Genomic DNA, 6,171 nt, shown 5'->3' with positions numbered 1-6,171 from the left:
CTTGCTCTAAAGAAAAACAAAACAAAGACTTTCTTCTAGAATTTTCTCAGACAATGCACATCAAACCCTTCAAAGAGTTCCAAGCAGCTCATCTATCAAGTAGAGTTGGCATTTGTTTCCACCAGGTTTTGGTTCCTGGAAATGTTGACCTTTAAACTTTCATCTAGGAATGTGAGGCCAAGAGCAAAGGTTTAGTTCAGCTCCGCCTTTTCAGAGCTGCATTTTAATCAGCCTGCCTTGACCCACTGGTGGAGAAGGACAGAATGGGGACTAGAACCTGGTTCTCATACACATTGTCTGGAAATCTTTACAATGGCTAACACTCATTTGATTGGTCACTTTAGAGGACTGATGACCCACAGGTTTTTCCCCACAGGCCTGGTGGAGCTAATGACAAAATATTCAAGACATCCCTGAGCCCAGAAAGAGTCAAGTCAAGAGGTTGCCCTCTATACCTTGGGGGAGGATTGCTGTGTGAGGCCATATGGGGAGTTTGCAATGAGAATGGGTGACATCACAGAGTGAGTGACATCAAAGATCCTTGCTCCACTCACAGTTTGGCAGTGGATTAACCATCCATGTTCATCACTAGAAAGCACATGATGTTACTGGTGATTGAGTGGAAGGCCAGCAGCCTCAGACACGCTGAAGGAAATAGGAGCTCCAGAGGAGGCTCTCAGGAGGGACTACAGGATCTTTGCTCTTCGTACTCTGGTGTCTCTGCTCTAAAACTGACCCAGACAGAATTCAAAATACCACCAGCTATACTTGGGTCAGTGACTTAAACCCAGCACTGGCCAATTGTCTTGTGAGCCTTCCAGCAATGCTTACTATACTTAAACCTTTCATTCCTTCAGATTGTTAGAATATACTCAGAGCAAAGCATCATGGTATGTGCTGGAAAACAGAAGTATATCATCCGTCTTTCTTGGCCAGGAGGTTCATGAGCAACACAAATGCTTGTTACTGAGGCTTCTCTTCTAGATTGTTCCAAACAGTTGAATGATTCTCTACAGGAACACGTCTTAATTCTCCCTTAGCCTTTCCATGAACCTACACTATAGGTTCTACTTGAAGCCTAGCTGAATAACTCTTTCAAAATATTAACAGTTGCTTTGGTGGGGGGGGGGGGGACTTGTTCATCCAGATCAAGATCAAAGTATGACTATGATCCTCTTTTCAATTCAAGCAGCACCATATTTGGGAATTCATAACATGTGGTTTACTATATCATATGATATATATAATCAAACTCAGAACAGGAGGTGGACAGAACTGAGGGCTCGCTCTCTCTCTCTCTCTCTCTCTCTCTCTCTCCTCTCTCTTTCCTCTTTCTTCAATTAACATTTATGAAGATCTATCTGTAAATAAATTGGTATGTTCAGTCTGTCACTTTAGCTTGTATCCTTTACATGTAGCTGAGGGATCATGTGTGATGTCTTACTTCTCAACCTTTAGAGCCAGGCAAGCCTCACTGATGAACTTTGGTAAGAATTAACTTCGTGAGCATTATTGCTCTCAATGTGGAAATGGAAGAAATAATTTTTACATTCCTTTTATTATTGTTTTCAATGTTTTTGCTATTTGTTGTGTTTTGAGGCTATCTCTCATGTATCCCAGACTGGCCTGTATCACATTACGTAGTTAAGGATGACCTTAAACTCCCAATCTTCCTGGCTCCACAGGCATGCACCATCATGATTAGTCACAGAGGGTTAGAGATTGAACCCATGGCTTCATACATGCCAGGCAAGCAGTCTACCAACTGAACTACATCTTTAGCATCTACTATATGATTGTTAAATTAAATAACATAGGTTAATAGTTAATTGACTCATTAATATTCCAGAATGGTATATATTAATAACAATAATGAGCACCAGGTTATAAGATGAGAAGAATCTGAGTGGGCTGCCTCCCATCACAGCAAGGAAAACATCTGAGAAATTCCTGAAATGTGTTTTACATCAGAAACATTTACTTGTGAGTAGAGGAGTAGTGTGTTGACATGTGTGATTCATTTGGCACAACACACTGACACAGATGGGTTTCACTCTTGAATCTGCTTGTTCTTGTAATTTTCTTCTTTACTCATCAAAAAGAGTTTCTGACGTGGGTCTAGTGTTTCTGCTAAATCATTCAAAACCATGACATTTTAAGAAATAATTTGCACTTTCATCCCCCTATGGTCCCACATCTAATTGGAGCAGACGGCCGTTTTAGTGAATTCTTTCATATACTTCCTGCAGCAGATTTATATTATAAAAGGGAAAGATCACTCCTCCAGCCAAACCAAGGACAGTGAAGACACCTGGAGGTCATGTTGTGCCATTGATTTCAACAAGGAGCTTTAAGAGATCAAGGGTGGAGGAGGTCCTAGTTAGTTGTGTATAAGAGTTCTATAGTGTAAATAGTCTCATCATTGCCAATTCAAATTATCAAGATGACATCATTGAATGCTATAGTACAAACACTGTTTTTTCATTGCACAGAGGCAATACATGGAAATGACCTTAAAAATACAGTTTAAAGTAGAGAAAATGATAATAAAGCAATGTTTTCAATGTTCACTATCTCTGTCTTCCCTATAACTTAAGTTTCCATGATTTAATTTTAATAATGTCAGTGTTTGACAACCAGTCTGCAAAATTCTTTAAAAAAATAACAACCAGTCCAGGTATGCATCAGCATATGCCTGGGTAAAATAAAAGGAATAACAACCAGAATCCATTCAAGCCTGCCACAAGGTAGTGTGTGACTTGGGGCCACCTGGTTTACTTTCATGATGCTGTCTCCTCCTATGTAAAGTGAGTGAGAATCTCTGCTCTTCAGAATGCAGAGGACTAGAGATGTACAGAGCCTGGGACCTTGTGCCCAGGAGGTCCCCAACAAGAGGAGTCATTGCTCTCTGCACAAGATGATACTAGACATTTAGCACTAATGGAAATTTCAAGTACTCTTTAAAATGCATTGCCTTACATGTTGAAATTTAGAAAATAGGATGGTAAAAATGGGTGTTGAAGAGCTACAATGTTACTCCCAAAGGGTAGCACCCTCAACCCTAGAGGGACACACTTGATTTTATTTATTATTTATTTATTTATTTGTTTGTTTGTTTGTTTGTTTTAAGGTTGTATGGAGGTGAATGATCAGACTTAGCCAGCTGTCCTAAGTCAGGCAGAGACCTCCATGTTCATGTAGGATTGCTGCCTTCTGCAGTCAAAAGACATTTTCTCCTTTGTCTACATGGTTGGTTTTGCAGCTGTAGTGACACACTTGATTTTTGGTGGTCTGTGAATACATATTTTAATTATCATAGTTTTATATTGGGAGAATTTTACTCTCTATATATATAACATGAAACCTTACCTTTCTAGTTATTTCAAATATGTCATAACTTATACATACACAAATTTTCTACTTAAATGTATTTATTAAAGAAGAAAATCTCTTCATTTAGAGAGTAATATTTGGTAAATAATAAAAAAGATAGTGAATTCTAATTGTGAGAAAAGATATACATGCATGTCCCATAAATGACAGAAGTTATGGAATGATGAATTAAAGGTCTACATTGGACATGATGCCATATAGCACAAGGAGTTGGCATGGGAAGTGGAAAGGAGAATCCATACAGATTTCAGTAATCACACCTTCGATCTAAGGAGTCACTGGATAAACAAGAGAGAAAGGAGAGGGACAGTAGAATGTTAGTTAGATAGCACAGAGAAATAATTCAGATCTCAATACAGAGCCCATCACCTAAGGGGATTTCATATGAATTAAATCAACTCTGCATAAGAAGGATCAAAAACTCTGCCTGCTAAGGTAAAGGATGGAATCTTCCTACTGAAAGAGATGTAAGAAGGAAAGACCAGTCAGATTCTGACACCACAGACTACTCTCTTTCCTTTGTCATGGTATACTTCTCCTCTTTCATGTTAATCTATATTAATGGTACAAAATATTGAGTTTCATTTCTGTACATGCATATGGTATATTTTGATCATACTTACCTTCTTCATTACTCTTTCTTACTGCTATATTTTGATCATACTTACCCTCTCCATTACTCTTTCTTACTGCTCTCTCTCCTTCCTCTTTCCTTTTTACACATCCCCAGCAATCCCTCTTTTTTTATGTCCTGTGCCTCTTTCTCAAGCCCAGCTAATTACCTGCACAAGAAAGAAAATGTATGACATTTGCCAATAAGACTGGCTTATTATACTTACCATGATGTTTTCCAGTTCTATCAATGTTCTCTGTCATTTTCAAGTGACATAATTTCATTCACATTTATGAGAGCATAAAACCCATAGAGTCTGTATCCCTCATATGATTCTTCAGAGGTAGCTGGTCCCTTAGAAAATGAATATTATCCCTAAGGGACAACCCAAGACTCATAGAAAAAACAAAGGCCATAAACAAGGTAAAAATCCCTCCCTCTCTCTTTCTCTGTCTTCAGAATTTATGCAAAGAAGCAGAAAAGTCAACTCTTCTTTACTAGGATGCTGTGGGATGTTCTGTATGTCAAATGTGTTGCTCTGATAGGTTAAAATAAAGTGCTGGCTGGCCAGTAGCCAGGCAGGAAGGATAGGATAGGCGGGACAAGGAGGAGGAGAATTGTGGGAATCAGTAGGCTGGGTGGAGACACCGCCAGCTGCCGCCATGACAGGCACAATGTAAAGACACTGATAAGCCAAAAGCACATGGCAAAGTATAGATTAATAGAAATGGGTTAATTTAAGATAGAAGAAGTAGAGAACAAGAAGCCTGCCACGGCCATATAGTTTGTAAACAATGTAAGTTTCTGTGTGTTTACTTTGTTGGGTCTGAGCGTCTATGGGCCTGACGGGTGAGAGAGATTTGTCCTGACTGTGGGCCGGGCAGGAAAACTCTAACTACACTTGGATTTTGATTGTAAATTATGTCACTTTCTTGGTACATATTCTTTGATGACTTCTCATGAATCCTCTTAACATTTTGCTATAACCTATAATCCCATTCATGGGAGAACTGGCCACCTCACCTATCTTCATCCTGCGTTGTTGCATGAATCCTACCAGAGCCAGATATTGAGGTAAATGCTGAATGATCAGAGGAAACAAGCCACAGACACTTCTCACCTCGCCAACTCTTCAGCTGAAGGGGGAAGATCCTGTCTCTACAAATCCTTAGACTGAATGGTTCTGAGTCTTCAGTCCAAAGGGCTCAGTTCCTGTTTCCTCCCACCTTAAATGTCTTTCTCCACCCAGCCATTTCACTTCCTGTCTCAGCCTTCCTAGTGCTAGCATTAAAGGAGTGTGTGTCTCCCAAGTACTGAGAGCAAAGGCATGAGATCTCAAGTGCTGAGATTAAAGGTGTATGCCACCACTGCCTGGCCGCTATGTTTAATCTAGTGGCTGCCTTTGTCTTCTGATCTTCTGGCAAACTTTATTTATTACGAGTACAAACAAAATATCACCACACTGTCTCCAGCCCTCATTTTTTTTCCAGCTTCAGCTCCATTTTATTCCAAATTATAATGAATGTACAGGATTGGGGGACCTGGGGACAAACCCTAATTTTCATTAAGTGGCACACTTCTGTCACAAGTCTTAGTATGTGGCAGTAGGGTCTTGTAAAAGAGCCCATATAATAAGTATTCTAGCAGGAATCTGTGCCAAGGGTCAAGCTAAAGATGAATCAGGCATCTGGTTTTAGAGACAGCTTTTACATCATGTCATTTCCCCAGGACCAGGGACATTCTCCAGATAAGGGTAGGTAGAGAGCAGGAAGTTCTGCAAGAGGGAGAGAGCTCTATTTTGCCAGGTTTTTGGAAAAAGCTGCTATAGTTATGGCAGACTGAGACACTGACCAGCCAGCAATAGCTTCCAGCATCTCTCCCTATTTATTTTTTAATGGAGAGTTTTCACTGTAAACCTTGAGAAACCTTTCATCTGTGTCAGAAGAGTCCAGGGTCTGGTAGTGAACCATGAACTCATTGTTGATAATTTTAGCAATGGTAGTGATCTGTCACCAGAGGAAATAAATAAGACTGGGGGCAATCATCAAAATAAAACATAGCATAGTCAGAGCTCTGATAGAAGGTAGGAGCCAAGAAAATGAGGGGGTATGAAACCAGCTAACTTACCCTGTTGCTAGAATTTAGAGAACCGGTCTAGTGATTAT

At 39.8% G+C, this 6,171-nt stretch overlaps 1 non-coding gene across 1 annotated transcript; it reads right to left on the bottom strand.

Annotated features, from left to right (window-relative positions):
• Positions 1-3,130: 3,130 nt before the first annotated feature.
• On the bottom strand, positions 3,131-3,267 carry LOC118597527. The gene has a single exon (XR_004946833.1).
• Between the last annotated feature and the right edge of the window lie 2,904 nt (positions 3,268-6,171).

Source organism: Onychomys torridus, chromosome 16 (assembly GCF_903995425.1).
Source record: "Onychomys torridus chromosome 16, mOncTor1.1, whole genome shotgun sequence".
Classification (NCBI taxonomy): Eukaryota; Metazoa; Chordata; class Mammalia; order Rodentia; family Cricetidae; genus Onychomys; species Onychomys torridus.
Note: the sequence above shows the minus strand (reverse complement) of the source record. Positions and strands in the feature narration are given on the sequence as shown.